Genomic DNA, 17,378 nt, shown 5'->3' with positions numbered 1-17,378 from the left:
AGGCCTATTTTGATCATGCAAATTAGGTTGGAAAAAGTAGGCTAAAGCATTAAAAAAGTAGGAGAGATCATAAAATTTTAAATTTTTAAGGTGACTGTTCTTCTAATTATTAACATTTTTGTTATCGTTGATGACTTACGTCACTTTATTTTCCTTAGTTCTTACATCCTCATCCCTTAACGCTGACAACCTCGATGCCAGTGGCTCTTGCATCCACTGCTCGAAATGGAAGCTGTAGTCCATCGGCTGTTTTATTCCCAGCAAGGTGCTTGGAAATATTGCCACGTGGTGTGTTTCGTTGTATAATTAGAAATGCAGATACAGACTTCTTTTGTTGCGTCGTGGTTAATTTTTTTCTATTCTGTTAACATTAATAGGGACTGAAGGTTAAACTTGGCTTATGTAAACTCTGGGTGTTTGTGTGATGCTCATTGGCGAGGGGATTAATTCTGGCAGCAAGAAAGGGGCACGCGGGCAATGGGTGAGGATCAGAGCCAACGCCCAGAAGGCTGGATCTCCAGTGAGAAGACACTGGGGTTTTCACCAGGGTGATCTCTTTAGGGGCTCCATCTTCCCCATCAGTTTCTGGCCAGGGGGAAGAGCCCCCCACCATCTCTCTTGGCCCACACGTGGACCCTATACCCACCATCTTGCAGAAATGCTGCAGACCGCCCTTCGCATCCCGCTCCTCCGGGCAACGCGTGTGTCAGCAAAATAACTGTCTTGGTGCCTGCCGGCTCACGAGCTTCATTTAATCCTATTAATTTTTAATAGAAAATTAATATTAAGCCAGCATACTTCTAACATGACTTTGCCTTGTGCAGAAATACCCCCAGTTTGTGTTTGCTCTGAAGGAGGAGAACGTTGGATCCTGCAGGAGCGAGACCCTCGTGGCGGAGCCAGCAGCTGGAGCAGCGTGGGGCTTTGAGCTGGGGGATACATCTTTGTGGGGCTGTCACCTTCAGCAAACACAGCCGTGGCGCCCTGTTCCACTTCAGCAATCACAAATGTCGGTTGCATTTCAAATGCGTATCTCCAAAAGTAGCACTCTGCAGTGGTGTGTTTGTACGCTATGCTGCTTGGATAAACTGGGGATTTCCAGCTAAATGTGTGCAACAAGTGTGGTGTGTGGTGATCGGCACAGAGCTGACCTGAGCGGGGCCTGCTGGAGAATGCCAGCACGTGAATACCAACTGTATAAGGATTTCGGTAAATATTCATTTCAGCAGTTTAAGGTCTCTATGGGTGAACACAAACAAACAATCATATTTTTAATTGCCATTTTCACTAGGAGCTAAAAAAGGAGAGTTGTGCTGGAGATGGAGAGTTTGTACCCAGCCACCAACTGTGGCTTTGCTACAGTTGATGCTCTGTAGCTTCTGAAACAGTAAACCTGAAACAGGAAGGTCTGCTCTGTGAGTTGATGCTATCTTTCTCGTTAAGAAAGTAAGCTGCATTCCTTAGCTCTTGCAAACCTTTTTAATTGTTTTTTCTCACAACCTTAGCCTGATCTTATCATGTAAGTCAATTGTTGCATCATATTTGCTTTATTCTCTCTGCTAGGAAGTCAGATAATTGCTTTATGCTTTTTAATGGGAAGTGTTTGGGAAGCCTGTTGCCTCCGAGATGTAGATGAGCAGTGCAGCAACTATTGCAACACTTGGATTTCTCCCAGCTTTTCTGGAGCTTGACAGGCAAGCAGGAGAAGGGAGGCACGGATAACTGGCACCTTCCTTGGATTGAGTAGCAGCCATAAAGTTACTCACTCTTTTAGACTCCATCATAAAAGTAAAGCAACCAGCTCTGATGTGCCTTGTGTTTAGGTATATCTCATCTGTGGGAATATTCAGCCAGACTTTCCTTATGAAATAGTCTTATAGAGTATTAATTATTCATAGTCAGTTTAATTCTTTTTTCTTGCATATTTAATTGTAATAGCGTGCTGTATGTCACAGTGATTTCCCAGAAGAGCTGTACACCAAAGGAGAACTGTTCAGGTATATAATCTTAAATATGTCCGTGCTGATCTTTGTTGTTCAATTTTGGAGCAGAATGGGCTATTATCAGATGTTTCTTGCAGGGAAACAGTTATGCAAAATCATGATTTCGCTTAATCTTTTCAGCTAAATTCTTCAGGCTCAAATAGCTGGTTTGATTTTCATTGATGACATTTACGTTGTCTTGCTTATTTTATGAGGGAAAAATGCTTAATGGGAGGGAGGACGTGACTTTTGTTTTCTTCTCTGAAGGGGGAACCTCTATGAAAGACTCTGGAAGCGCCAATCGATTCCTTCCAGAAGATGAAGGAAGGGAATAAGATTTTTATTGAGTTTTTTTAGTGATCAGAATAGCAATGCCAAATGCTTATGTGATTAAGGTTGGGGTTTTTTAATGACTAGGATGGGCTTTTAGTGCTAGATGTGTGAGAATACTGCAGGCACGGGAACTGCAACTGCATTCGCAATTTGATTTCATCACCCTCGTTCTAGAGCCATTTCGTGTTTGTAAGGCACTTGGTGGAACCGAATCCCTCGTGTTTGGAGAGTAGGATTGTTCTCCAAGATTTACCGTAGGAGTTTAAACTTCTGAAAAATCTGTTTACAATGTGTCTGAACCAGAGGGTAGAGGACACAGTAGAGACTGTTATCTGTTTACTGCTCAGATAAGGAGGTGGAATAGATTGCTGGCCTGTTTCTGAACTCTGCTTAATGAATGGTTGCTAGGCAAATTGCATCTCAATCAGCTTAATCCTCAAGATGTCATTTACAGGTCTGCTCTTTGTGCGGGCCAGAACCGTGCGCTTTCAAACTGTACTGGCCAGAAATTGCTAGCAAAGCAGCTTAGAATAGCTCCTGCAAAAATTCAGCGTACATGTGTTGCTGAGCTGCCCACTTTAAAGTGTGTGTTGTCTCAGGGCTGTCACTGCGTGGCCATGCGCTAAGTTAGATGTTCAGTGAGAAACGGGAGGCAGCAGCATCATTAGCACCGTTCCTGGATCAGCTCAGCGTACATCATAACGTTCTGGCACCGGATGAACATGAAAGAAAAGGTTTCTAAATGGGGACCGCGCTGCTGACGTGATTAAAGGTATTTCTGTTTTGACTGAGTTTGCTCAGAGCCTGGTGTGATTTTGGGGTGCATAGGTGGGACGTAATTAATTTTGGCTGGAAGTGGGAGGTGGTGTTACCTGTCAGGGTGCTAGGGCTGGGCTGGGTGAGATCTCTCGCATCAGGAGAGGGCACGGGCTGATCGTATGAAGGCTCCAACCTGTCCCTGACATGGGCTTTCTCCCACAGCATCAGGAGACAGCCAATTAACCGCGTATGTCGGGGTGTGTGTGTCACCCACATACATTAGGCTCATGATTTAGTCCAAAGGAAAAAGTTTCCTACCATAGTTAAGCTTTAACAGTCTCTTTGTAAAGAAAGATAGCAGGATACTTGTTTTTATTGGTTTCCCATGACAGCAATTAATCTTGTTGCGGGCAGAGCATTGTTCTTTGCATGGCTACACCTTCCTTTCGTTTGAAATATATCCTGTGAGTGCTATATGTCGTGACACTGAACACTGTAAATGCAAACTGGAAAAAACTGGACTTCTTGAGTGCTAAAGGCATTCTAGAACTGTTTATGGTCACCATGTGCTGATACAAAATGTCCCTCAGGTGGCACGGTTATTAAAAGTGCAGGTGAAAGTGTAGTATGTGAACTTTGCAGTGCTTGCATAGTTTGGATGTGTGCAGCTTTTGTGTTATCCCAAAATACTGTTAACAATTTTAGGAAAAGGTTGTATTAAAATGTAAAGAGCTTCTCCAAATAAAGCATAAATCAAATATTCCACCTTAGTCACCAGCAAAATGACGGTGGTGCTGGCATCTTCACGCTGTAGATGGATAGAGGACTGTCGAACAGAAGACTTTGTGATCAGCGAGTGCTTTTCATGCAAATGAAGATTTTATTACATGCTGCTGAATCAGGGGCTTGTGTAGCAAGAACAGCACAGAAGTGATAAGATCACTTTGTCATAGCTTGAAATTTTGCCCAGCATGTCTTTCAGATCGCTGAAACGGGCAAGAAATGCTCTTGTTAAGGGCGCAGCAGTAACCGATATAATATTTTGGGTGCAGGGCTTTTTCTTCGTGTCATGGTCTGTCTGCAGCAACCTGCCAAATGTCCACAGCCCTGATTTCAAAGCCATGAGGAACTGCAACGTGTAGGTGACCCCACATAGCAGCAGAGTCATAAAAGCTCCTGCTCCTGATAGGGTTCCAGTTCTGCTTTGGTCTGAATGGGTCCAGAATCTCCTCTCAGCTGCAAGCGAGGAGCCGCCAGTGTTGGTAGAGCAGAGTCGTCCACCCTTCAGGCTGGGATAGCCGGTGTTGCCTGTTCCCGAGTCGTGCAGGGGCTCTGCGTGCACAATGGGGCTGTGTTTTGCTGCAGAGGGCACCCATCCAGGACTGGTTCTGTTGGTTTTCCTTTTGTATTTGTTAGCAAATATAGTCTTCCCAATATCCATCTTTCATGGTTAGAACTGTTTCGGTTTAATGAGGGCTGCTGTTGCCAGCAAGCGGATGGATATATGTAGTGGAACAGGCATCTAAATCTTCCCCTGCAGATGGGTGGTGTTCAGCATCCTGATGTCACCTTGGTAAAAGTTCTCTGGCGTGTTCCTTTCCCTCTTCATTTATCTCTCTTGCTGTGTAGCAGCTTTCCTTACAGAGAAGCATCTGAGCTATTGGAAATCTGTCCTCTCTTCTCTGCCTCTCTCCAGAGACATTGTCAGCATAACACCCAAGCTACTTAGATTGACATCTGAACATTCTACTTTTGCACAATCAGGAGGCATTCAATGAAACAGCAAGATGAGAAGAAGTTCAAGATTTAGGACTGACAGTTTTAGACACGTTTCAGTCCATAATTTTGAATAATCTTGATGAGGAAGGTCAAAGGTTCCTTCACACGGGATGCCCCCATATGTGTGTGTTGAGCATCCATCAAAGCGTATAACACAAAGGATAAACATTCAGATTGCAGCGTGGGGCTGTTCATATTTTGAATTCTTATCTGAAGAGTCTAGGAACAAAATCCAACCCTGCATGTTCCTGGAGAGTTTCAGAGTGGCAGGATGAAACCTTTTTCCTGTTTTTTCTCATGCAAATTTGATAAGGATTATTCAGTGTTTAAAATCTGGTTTATACTGGCTTCTGAATTTCATTTTAAATAAACATCTGGAGAGCTTTTTGATCTCCTCTACAAGACTGTTGTCTACTGCACTTGTTAAAATGACTTCTGCTGAATTTTTAGTGAAAGGCAAAGACCTAGATCGTTTCAGCCTGGAGGTGATCTAAATGGTTCACCCTCTGCTGTTAGAAATTTCCACGAGCACACAGCCTATCCAGAAGATGTTTAAAATCCTTTCTGGTAGGGAACGTGGCAGCTAGAGGTATCTGTTTCTTTGGGATCTGTACTGTGATTTGTAGCTCTGCAAAGCCTCATTCTGCCGATGCTGAGTCCATACCGGAGTGGATGCTCCGTTCAAGGAGAATTATGGTCTTGTCCCTTTGCAGCTGGCAGTACAAAGCCCTCCTCCGGAAGATTGCCACGGTTTGCTAGTGTCCCACAGTCGGATCGGTGAAGCAGTGTCACACAGGTTATTTATTCAAATAGCCTTTACATTTGGAGTATGTTTTTCTCCAATTTGCTCTTCTCCTTTGCTCTTCACTGGAGACTGAAAATGTGCCCGTGGAGAGAGTGCTGGGTACATGCTTCCTCTGGCTTTGAAATGGGTTCCTGTTGCTCCTCGGCAGACCCTGAAGCGCAACGATCTGTGGAAGCGACGTATTCAAAGCGAGAGTGACTTTACCTCTTTGTTTTCTCTCTTTATTTATGTCTGCATGGGATCAGCTGGTCCCACATTATGTGTGAAGTAGTTAAATTTCAGCCTGCCTCTGTAGGATGTGATTTTTCCCCCTCCCCTCCAGTCGCTTTGATCAAATCAAATAAAAACGCAGCGCTTTCATTTCTAGTTTTCTAGTTTCAAAGACAATCTCTTGACACACTCTAGCAGTCCGGACCTGAGTCCTTTTTTTTCCCTTAGTCCAAAGGCACACTGTGTCTTGCACCTTTCTCTGTATCAGTAGTTGCAATCTGCGTTGGCTTTTATCTGCATCAAAAGACAAATGGAAGAGAGCAAGACACTGCAGGAATGGGAAACAGACTTACATGTGCAATGGAAATATGTAATCCTTCCGTTAAGTCTGCCACATGGAATACAGACCTGTTTCTGTATTGGAAATCCGTAGCCTATACTCCCAGAAATGCAAGTTTAGATTTTAGGCTTTGAACGTTGATTAATCCCCCCAGCGGTTAATACCAACATGAAATTTTCTGTGATGTCAAGCATTTCCTACTAGATGCTTTTTTTTTTTGCGTATGTCAAGTATACGAAGCAACACTGAAATTGAGAAATTAGCATTCAAACACTCTGTAAGCACTTTATTTTTGTCCGCTTTGTGAGCAGCTGAACACATGTCCAAGCTGAAATACGCTGAGATGCTGCTTCCCAATGAAGGTGCGGTGAGGAGACTCCTGACCGTGCCAGCGTGGGAGAATTTGGAATTTGGTGTCCTCAAAAAAAGCACTACCGACCTTCGCCCTGGAAAAACACATCTGCAAACCTCCTGTTTGACGGCATTCCGGGGGAAAGGATCCCAGCTAAGCCGTGCTAAATCATACCCTGTTTCTCAGCAAGATGAGCGCTGTGGTCGCTGTCATCCTGATCAAAATCCGATCCATGTCTGATGGCATTCGTAATGTTGCAGTACGCATTACTTTTTCAGAGTAGTAGCGCTTAAAGCAAACCGCGTTTCTTTCTGCATTAAGGAGTCAGGTTCAGCTATTCAAAGCAAGTTGATAAATTGCTTTTCATTAAGTGTCTGAGCGCAAAAGGGTTCAGTTTGTCTTCCAAGGAAAAAATACATTAATTACGGCTTCTGTAGTGTGTTTATCAATCACATAAACAGTACTAATGCAGTTCATTGAAGGTAGAAAAATTTGCCTTTTGAATTTGTTGACTGCAGCAATTCTGTGGTTAGAAAGACAAGTTGGAAATTAAAATCAAGCAATACTTCGGGGATTGCCTGAGTAACTGTCTGGAGTAGACACTTGACCAGACTCCGGCACAGTGTTCAGAGGGGATGTGCTGCCTTTCAGCACAGGACACACCACGGAGGGTTCCGGGAGCACAGCGCCCGTGCGGGCAGGTTCGCGCTGTGTTTGTGGTGAGGTGCAGTCGTACGGGCTGCAGGAGCAGCATTTGTTCTCACCCACACAGCCAGGTTGTGTTTACCATGCGAAGGGATGTCTCGCTGACTGTAATACCCTTACAGCTGCCTCTGCGTCCTGTCTGCACAATCTATTTATTGCTGTATGTGTGGTGGTGTTTGCTTTATTTTTAAAGAGCAAGGCAAGTGTGGACGAGGAAAGATGCACAAAAGCAAACACAGATCTGCTCACCTGTAGTCAGTAGAAGAGAAAAAAGAAATCTTTTGTGAATGTAAACTTTGGAGAAAGGCGGTTTGTTGGCGGCTGCTAGAGGAATCAGGTGAGGTCATGCTGAAGCATTTTATCAGGCCTGCAGACAAAAATCTCTGGTGCTGTGGCGTGCAGAGGTTTTGAAAACATCTTGCACACTCATGTTGCTTTCCCTGAGGCTGTTTGAGCTGCCAGTCGTGCAGCTGGTTGGTTTTCATGCTTCTCAGGAAAGTGCTGAGAATAGCAGAGACTTTTTCCAGTAGCTCACAATTAATGTATTTCTTGTCCTTTCTTCTGTTGGGTTGTTGTGAGATGGCCTTTGAGTTTTTTGGAAGATTGATAAGGATGCTAGGTCTGTGTCAGGACAAACCAGCAGGACACCAGCACCACATTCTGAAGGTTGATGGGAAAATGCAATCCCGGTGTCTGCTCCAGCTCTTTGGTATTCACCTGATGGCTTGTATTTTCTGCTGGTGAGTGTTTTGTACTTGTGTTGCAGCCTCTGTTAGAGGTTCTTAGAATGCTTTTCATCTTTACAGCAGGCTGCACAATATCTCCAGCTACAGAAGGAGGTCTTATCTTGCCCTTACAAATGGTAAAACATGGATCTAAGAGCTGATGTGTTCATGGTCTGGTAGGAAACTCTAGCACTGTGCACAGTGAGCCTGAGATCTTCAGTTTTGTATCTTAAATAAAAATCTGCCATATATTTCTCCATTTACTTTGCAAATAGGCTGTTAAATTTTCTACCAGAGGTGGGACCTTAATTCAGTATCCAAAGAGCTAAACAGTAAACCAAACAACTGTTAGTGTAATTGTACAAGTCAAAATGGTACACGTGCGTAACCAACGCAAACTTAAATCCATCCGCCCTGTGAGCCTGCCCACCTGTGTTCACACACCACCAACACACCTGGTCTGCAAGTGAATCACTCTTTATCTTTTTCTTAATATGCAAGTTCAGTTTTTTGTTCTGTATGAAATCGAATTCATTCTGCCTCATCTTATTTGCAAATATTTCTCAAGTGCATCTATTTTTAAAACAGGACTTGAAGTATATTTTTCGGTATCTTAACAAATGTCTGGCTTGTTGTTTGTGTGTTGCATAAAGGTAAAATTTGTTCAAAGTTAGCTCTGAAAAAATAGGTTTTTAAAAATAATCAGCTTGTAATAAACAGGGGAAGATAGATACTTTCCTCCTCAGGGAACTGTCATAATCTGTAACTTCTAACGATATTTTAGAAGGAAAAACTGTCATACTTCTGTCATGTGCAGCCGCAAGGATTTCTGTAAGTCACGATTAAGACTTAAATTCTGGGCTTTTACAGAGTAAGTGTGGAATGAGAGAAGATAATGATAATGGCAATCTGTGCAAAGCAGCTGCTGGAGAGGGAATTATTTCATGTTTCCTTTCCCCTTTGCCTGGACAGCACTTTGCTGTACTTAAGTTTCCTTTTCAGGTCTGGGTGGGCAAGAGAGTCGAGAGGGAGGAATTCTGGCCCAGAGTGGCATGAGGAAGCTCCCAGCTCTTGCGTGTCCTTTGTGGCAAAGTAAACCCCAGAATTACAACCTCCTGCTCCTCCCAGCCATCGAACACGTAGGAAAGCTGCACATTACCCCGCTGCACTGTGCGCTCTTGCTGGCGATGTTGAGGTTATAACTGCAAACGATGGGAAAGGGGTCAGTGTGTATTTTGGTTTCTTATCACTTGAAGGCAGAAGGAAGTTGCGTACGAGGATGGAGAATGTCTGTTGGTGAGAACGCGTGGTGCCTCCCTCGGGGTGTGTGTGAGCAGCATCCTGTAGTTCGGTAGTTGCTGGGCTGCTCTGGGTTTGCTTTGGATGGAAGTCATCTCAGCCTTAATCCCGTCATGTTCACGGGAAAACACGCACACTCGTATCTGTAAGTCTGTTCTGTGTTTTGTAGCTGCTGCGATATTATGGATGCATGTAGGAAGAAAGTGGGTTTAGTTTGCCCTGAGGATAGTGGATGCTTTGGAGGAAGGAATGTTTGTTTGTGCCTCCCAGTATCTTGTTGAAGGAAATTGTATCTTCTATGAATATTACAGTGATGGGTAAGGAGTCTCTCTTGCATTTTGGAAGTACAAATGTAAACCTAGTATCCTACGCAAGTTGTGATCTTGATGACAATGCTCTATGTACCTGACCTCTGCTCTTAACTGCTGCAGTTTCACTGTAGCATCCTTTGCTCGCTCTCCTAAATGACTGTGCGGATTTATGCACTGTGAAACATAACTAAGATACATCCCAGACTGTTTTCTTCATCCCTATTTCCCACCAGTACAACATTAAAAACTTGGAGTTGCAAGTAACCATATAAAAGGAGAAGGAGAATTAATTAAAGGTCAGGGAGCTTTAGTGTAGTGAAAATTCAGAGGAGGCAGATACAAAGTTATTCAAATCGCTTTTGACTTCGGGCAGGTCAATTTTCCTATTTCTTGCATATGTTCCCATGGTAAAGGTAGTATCTCGTCTGTCTCACAACTGACCACTAGCATCTGTGTTTCAAGCACAGCCAGAAATACTCCTTTGAAGCTTTGGCCAGGCCCTACAATCGTCCTGACTTGTCTTTTCTCCATCTTTCCTTCGCCTTGGAAGCAGCTCACAACACCTGGCAGGACCTACTTACGCCTTTGTTGTCTGTCACCTCCTGCCATGTTGCAGAATACGGAGTTAAATCTAAAAATAGACTTAAAAAGAGGTGAGAGCTTTGAGCGAAGTAAAATAAGCCACTGATTTGGGTCATGAAAGGGAATTGATGTCACTGGTTCTCTGTTGCAGCTTTCTTGAGCTAAGAAGTTCTGTTCTGAGGCACGAAAATGCAGAGGAGCCGGGGTGAGCAAATGGTGCTGAGGAGAGGGAAGGATGGTCCGTGTCCAGTTCTCCCCAGAGACTGCTCGACCATGACCTTGTAAGCCTGACATGAGAAGTCAAGGTGGTATTGAATGCTGCGCACTTTCATTTATCTTCACGGTCTTCTCCAGTGGTAGAGAACTGTCACCCGCTGCTGCCCTTGTAACGAGGAGCAACCGTGGCATCGGGTGATTAAATGCTTCATCCAAAATTACATCAGGAACCTGTGGTGAGCTGGATGCCTCCCTTGATCTCTTCTGTCGCAGGCTAGCCCATAATCAGGAGACCAGTCTTCTGTCATAAATCTGGTCAGAAAATCTTAAGGCTCTGTAAAGGGAGTTGTGTGCAATTTTTGCCCATTTCAGAGTGGTTATGTGGCTTTGGTAATGTTTGTTAAGTGCTTCGATATGCTTTGTTTGAAGGGTAGAGTGTTAATAATTAAAATTGGAAGGAAGTTCTAAAGTAGTATGGGGGATGACGACCGCTTTCTGGTCTGTTAGTTAACAAAAATGCAAAATATAAATAGACGAATCAGCAGGAATTTGGTTTGAGGCTCCCTTCCCCCAGCCACCTGCATGAGCCGAGCACAAAAAGCAGCTAATTGTCTGCTCCGCTGCCGAGATGAAAGGAGCTGGTCCTGCAACAGGAAAGGCTATTGAACTGCATGAAGGTGGTAAATTATCTGCGCTGAAAACCTTTTGAGTTGGTATCTTGACGTGCTCAAAAAGTACATTATTTGTACTGGTATTAACAGCGTTCGGGGCTGATGAAACCAGCATCTTGTGACACGAATCTTACGTTTCAGTCCATGTAATTAAGAGGTCGCTAAAACTGAAACTTGTCTTGGAAACTACACCTCGGAGGTGTTTGAGTATTGTGGAAGGGTGTGTTTGGTGAGGATGGGCCCTCTTAATGGCTTTATCTTGGCCCAGCTAACGAGCTGTTTGCAAAATGGTGATTTGCAGACTGCAGGAGCAGCCTCGGGTTTGTCCATTTGACTGCTGGCAGTTGGGTTGGCAAAGTGCAGGCAGGAGCAGGCGTCTTGCCAGCAACAGCTTCATTCAGATTAGGGCTTTAGTTCAATTATGTCCAATTAACTTTTATTGCAGATAGCAGTGATAATTACTTGCAAGTCAATTTTTTGGCTGTGATTATCCCAAGGCTAAAGTCTGAGCTTGATGGATTTCAATAACTGAAGTGACGTGTAGCTTTTCCTCTTTTTTTTCTTCTTTAGGCCTCAATTAGATGAAAGGTCAGAAGCTATGTAAAAATCCATCTTACAATTACAGCCAACTGTTCTGCTCTTCAGCAAATGCGTAGTGCTGTGTTTTATAATAATCTCTTGGGACCAACCTAAAAAAAGGCTTTTTAAACTCTGAGATCATAACCTTGAGCTTGCTGGTGCTTTATCCAAAGAGTGAATCCGATGTCACACATGGCGCTACCTGCCCGCCTTGGCTTTTTTCACTGCACTACATCCCGTTCAGAATTGCCAACCTGGAAGCCTTTAGCACTGACCCTTGGGCGTGAGGCGTGTGATATGAACAATATTCCATTTAAGTGCTGCTACCTCGATATTTCTTTGTTTTATTCCTCGTTGAGCATTGCCGTCCCAGCTCGGGGAGGGCAGCAGAGCTGTGCTGCAGCACGTGCCTCCCCAAGCACCCCACGTGCGTTTAAATTCTCTCTGCCTTCCCCTCCAAACTATTTAATTTCGTTGCCCAAGTGACATTATAAATGAAGGTCAGCCCAAAAGGTGAAATGCTTTACAAGCAAAATCATAGTTAATTAAACTGCAAGAAGCAAAAATTGATTGTGATCGAAACTGTTGCAGGGCTCTACAAAAGGTCCACCTGAATGCCGAAAGCCAAAAGGTCCTGTGCTGGCAGGTGCTGACGGTGCACTCCACTTGTTACAAAAAACGACTTTCTATTGTTCAGTCTTCCTATTTATTTATCCCCAAGTACACTCAACGTTATTGTGATTTATTGCCGTTTCAAAAGACTACCTCTCTGCGCATTATTTTGCAGTTTTCCATTTATAAAACATTAGGAGGATGTGATCCTGGCCGGCAATGAATACAGAGCTAGTTTGGTAATTTTGTTCCAGGAAATGGTAAGATTTATCTCTGACTCTTCAGCAGGCCCAGGAAAGGGCCATTCTGGTAAGTGCCCAAAAATAAAAGGGAATTTTAGGGCTGGAGAAAGGCAGGAAGCCTGCAGGATTAGTCTAGACACTGTCAAGCCAGTTACGAATGACTGGAAGGAATCGTATTGAATGCTGAGGTTGAAGGCGGGGGGAGTGTTCAGCATCTGCTGTTGACACAAACAAATATTTGAAAGCCCTAGATTTTAGGTTACTTTGGGAGATGGAAAAGGAATGAGTCTCATTTGGTCTTGAGCAGCCTGCTGGGGGGTAAATGAGACACCGGGTTTCCCTTGGAGCATGAAAATTGGCCCAGATTCAATTATGTTTCCTGGCAAGGTCTTACAGACATTTGTACCAAAGAAACTTCACAAGCCCAAGTTAGTTTTTGTTTTTATTTGCAGCGTGTGTATATGCTGAACTGGGAATGTGCTGCGTGCACTTGGGGGTTGCTGTGAACCCCGCCGGCAGTGAGGGAATTTCACGGGGCTGCCCTGTGAATAACGAGGAGAGGCGAAGCGTATCAGCCCAGCCACAAGCGCTTAACAACCCTCGCACGGCTTACGGGACCCCAGGGTGCTGGAAACTTGGAATAGTTTGGAGCTTTTCTTTTGTGTGTGGGTAGATGCTCCTGCTTCCTCCCAGCCCCGAGCTTTGTGAACAAGCCCACAGTTAATCGTGGAATTTCAAACATGCATGTTTACTTTCAGGAACCCAACTTTAAACTTCAGCGGCTCGCTGTCATCTAAACCAGCTCAGTTTCCCATATTTCATAGACCGGGGATGGTTTGTGGGGAGTGTTTCCTTTGTGCGCTTACCCTGTAAGGCCTCTTGAGAGCTAAGGAGACTGGTATATTTAAAAACTTTGCAATAACTGCATGTGTGGCGTGTTTATACAATGATAAATCTGTGTTAGAGGTTTCCTAGCACCGAATTGCTTTACACCTGGGTTTTACTCTAGCTGGTAAAAGTCTCCCCTGGCCTGAGCACTGGGTCTGGCAGAGGCAATAGTAATCTTCGAATATCAGCCAGAAAATACTATATATTCTTAGTCGAGAAAGGCAATATCATGGTAAATTTTACAAGAACTGATTCTTAGCTCTAGAGGGAGGGTGTCCCTGGGCAAACCCCAGGTGGGTTTTTCTGTCTCACCCCATGTGCCTTTGTAGTGACAGGACTGACTCTGAAATCGGTGCAGCCTGCACCAAAAACCACTCGTGCAGGTGAGGCTGAATATGACAGTCATTGTGGGGATGTGACAGTTACCCCCCAAATCCCAAGCACTGCAAATCCCTCTTAAGCTTAGCATGCTTTGGTTTAATTATTAATAATTCTTACAAGATTAAAAAAATCAGTTCATGTGTCTAAACCTGCTAACTATTTAATAGAGCATCCTGCAGTACGTGTGCTGCTAAGATTATATCCTGCAGCCAGATTAGATTAAAATCACTTCAAAGAGGGGTATTTATTTATTTAGTCCAATCTAAAGATTGTTTTCCTCTAGGAATGTAATTTATCTTTTTATAGATATTTTCAAGACAAAGCTCGTTGTGCTGTGTTTGGCAGTATACAGAAACAGTTGAAAATACAATTTAAAACCTTTAAAGGTTTTACAGCAGCCCTCTGTTGCTGGGTACCAAAGCTGACTGGTTTAGATGAGTGTTACTGAGACAAAAAACCCCTTGGCTCCCAGTTCACCGCATCCATTCCAGTCCCCCCAGTAACACATGGCCCATCCTGGGAAAGGCTGGGGCAGGAACACCGTGGGGAGCTTTGCAGGTGCTGGTGCCCACACAAGTTGCCGCCGTGGAGCCAAGTCGAGAAGTCTCTACGTGCCAAGTTGGGTTTATCTCCTACTCTGGACTAATTAGAAGCAATAAAGCCGAGTGCAGGAGGGGATGATGCGGTTTTGCGTCAGGATCCTGCGCTGCCGACCTGGGCCCGTGCATAATGGTTTGAAACAGCCGTTAATACTCACCTCAATCCCAAACACAGCCCGTGCGGGGGATTTTGGTTCATTTTAGCTGGGTGGTATGTTGGATTTGTCTGTGATAGCTTGTTCAGAGTCGGGTCAGAAAGTAGTACTCAGGTGCTGAGCATCTCAAAGGGAATAAATGCAAATTAATTTCTAACAAAAAAAAAATTGACTTGTTTGTGAAGATATTTCAAATGAATTTGCTTCTAAATACTGAGATCTCTGTTTTGAAAAATTATATTAATTTCACAGAGAATAAAAATTGGAGCAGGATTTTAATTATAGTCTGGAATTCAGCGACGGTGTTGTGGTCAGCACTTCTACATAAGTCTGAATTTCTTTTTTTAATGCTCAGCAGTGACCTAGATGGCCTCAATTTGGTTATTGCAAATCAAGCTAAAAGAATGATTTTATGCTTTAGTTAAAATGATTTTTCTAGGTCCAGTATTTCCTTTAAAATGATTATTGCCACCCCAGTCTTTTATGGACCTTTGCCATCACCTGAAATGATTATGTGCCTGCGGGAACAACTTGCCTTTATAGCCCTCTCTAAAACATTACTCTCTGTATTGGAGCTAAAGCTGCTGTAAATACCTGTTTTGACCTTCAAGGAAATACGGCTGTCTTATTACAGAAGCCCAACTATTCTGAGTTGGATGCTGTGACCACTTTTAATCACTTGTTCCCTCTCCTAATGTGCCGTTACCCTGTTTATGGCCGTGTTTGTGGCGCTGAGCCTCTCCGTGGCACTTCAGCAAGAGACTCCCCCAAAGAGTCACCACGTTCAGGCTTCAACAAGCGTTAATGATGGAGCAGGTGAGCAAACCCTGCGTGTATCTTGCTGTTGGAGGTGCTACTTGTTCAGTCAAAGAACACAATGAGCTCAGTACTGCACCACAAAGCGCTTTTCTCTCTTTCGGGGCTGCACACAAACTTGCCAGTGGTTCAGTGATGTTTTAGACGCTGAGCTCCTTTGGTGGTGCAGGGACGGGGAGAAATGGCATCAGACGTTACTGGACTGAAAGGGAGATGCTCAGGTGAATACGGGAATGGTGTGATCTGATGGTTTTCTGACTACAGTGAAGGCTCTTAATTTTGTTTGTCTGCTTTTCACTGAGAAATAGGTCTTGTTTTTGCCAGTCTTTTGAAGTTGATGAAATGAGGAAAAAAGGAAAATACAATTACTGGTTTTTTTTCTTGCTGACTGTGGGTATTTCTGTTGCTTACTCAGGTAAAGCTCTGGCATCTCGCAGTGGTTTTGTCTTCTGATTAAAAGGGGCTGGGTTCTTGTTTTGTCGTTTTCGTCTTGCTGGGCATAATTTGGGGCAAGAAACTGCTGCCCGCAGGCTGTTTGCGAAGTTCCACTGAACATGGTGTACTTACAGCCACGGATGAACCTCATCTATAAAGGTCGAGCAACTTTCTAGTTCCTAAAGCAATTCCTTTAAGCTGTGAATGTGACAGGTCTTCAGTCATAATTTCTGAACACCTGAAAGACTCCAAGAACTCCACCTGCTGCAGAGGGTGAGAAGAAAATCTGGGTTTAGACCTACTTTACAACGTTCTACAACTACATATGTTGAAATTCTAGTAGCGCAGATCGCTACTGTCTCCTAGAGATGAAATGAAGAGTGATGTAAACTCATTTTGTTTGTTGTGCTGTGGTCCCTACGGCGTGGCGAGGTCGCGTGCTTGTTTGTGGTGGCACTGACTGGCTGCTGCTCTGAGCGGTTGGGATGAATGGGCAATAGATGGAGCCGTCAAGCCGGCATTCAATGCCCAAAACTATTTTTAATTGTTAGTCACGCAGGCACCCAGCAGACTCGGTCAGCAATGCTCCGTCTGCTTCCGAGAGCGCTCACACAGGGAAGATGCACAAGTTTTTGTAAATTAATATTCGCACAAGATTTCTCGGCCGTTGGTTTGATCAGCATTTGCGTGTTGAACTGAGGAGATGCATGCAAACATGGAGCTAATTAATTACATACAGAGAGTAATTGCTGTGCGACGGGAAAGCTTTAAGCCCACACTGTTGGCTGTGCGGGTGCAGGTGTTCCTTGCACGGTCTGACTTGTGATGGTGTTCTGAGGTTAGGTTTCAAATTAAAGTCTTTAAAACAGCCCTGCAGAGAAATCGGCTTTTGGAGCTCTCTGGAAGTGAAGGCGGCGCTGCCACGTCGGGTGTCGTCCAAAACCTTCACATCATTGTGCGACTCCTTCAGAAGCGTCTTCTACGAGATTCCTGCAGCCGTGGCCTCTTGTGCCAGTCTTGAGCTTTCACTTGTCTCGATCTTCGTTTTAATTGGAGTTTTGAAACAATCACTGAATTAATTTTTAAGCCATCATCTCCTATAAGTTTGGGGGGCCATATACTACACCAAGCTATTCTAGCTGCTCCTGAGGTGTTTTGGCAGAAGCACTCCCTGTATAGCGGCACCGATGCTTGCAGAGATCTGGGCAGGGAGGAGAAGTCAACTGGTTTCTTCAACTTGACTCAGACACCCCGTTTCCCTGTTTCTAAAGTGCTCGTGGCAGGGGAGATTTGAGCAGGGGCTTAGACCAGGCAGCCTCTAGAGACCTTGTTCCAACTCATATTTCTCTGCTAATGTGGGGAGATTTTGAGCCTGCGTTAGTTTTGTTGCTGGAAACCCCCTTGTATCTGTACACTGACAATGGGATTTGAGGGTAGCTGTGCAGCGTTCACATATAAAGAGCTTTAGTGCTCCGTGCGTTCGTTTTGAGGTTTGATTTCCCAAATGCTGAGCCTCTGCGGTACGGGTTGGTGGCACCTCTGCCGCTCCTTTGTGCAGGAGGCACGTCTTGCAGTTTGTCTAACCCGGAGCCGCGCGGGTTA

The 17,378-nt window shown here is 44.3% G+C and overlaps 1 protein-coding gene across 8 annotated transcripts in view; it reads left to right on the top strand.

Annotated features, from left to right (window-relative positions):
• The window catches only part of FAM222B (family with sequence similarity 222 member B), a 36,021-nt gene that overhangs the window by 7,851 nt on the left and 10,792 nt on the right, over window positions 1-17,378 (top strand). The window contains exons 1-3 of one of the 8 annotated variants that reach the window (XM_071816873.1): window positions 857-1,209; window positions 1,939-1,997; window positions 2,915-3,087. The exons of 5 other annotated variants lie outside the window; for them this stretch is intronic. The gene's annotated coding sequence lies outside the window, so the exon portion shown is untranslated. Of the gene's footprint in view, window positions 1-856; window positions 1,210-1,938; window positions 1,998-2,914; window positions 3,088-17,378 lie in introns of those variants that run through there. 2 more of the 8 variants (XM_071816875.1, XM_071816874.1) reach the window with 2 other exon arrangements.

This window comes from Patagioenas fasciata, chromosome 19, assembly GCF_037038585.1.
Source record: "Patagioenas fasciata isolate bPatFas1 chromosome 19, bPatFas1.hap1, whole genome shotgun sequence".
In the NCBI taxonomy this organism is placed as follows: domain Eukaryota; kingdom Metazoa; phylum Chordata; class Aves; order Columbiformes; family Columbidae; genus Patagioenas; species Patagioenas fasciata.
This window is presented reverse-complemented; position numbering and strand designations above follow the sequence as displayed.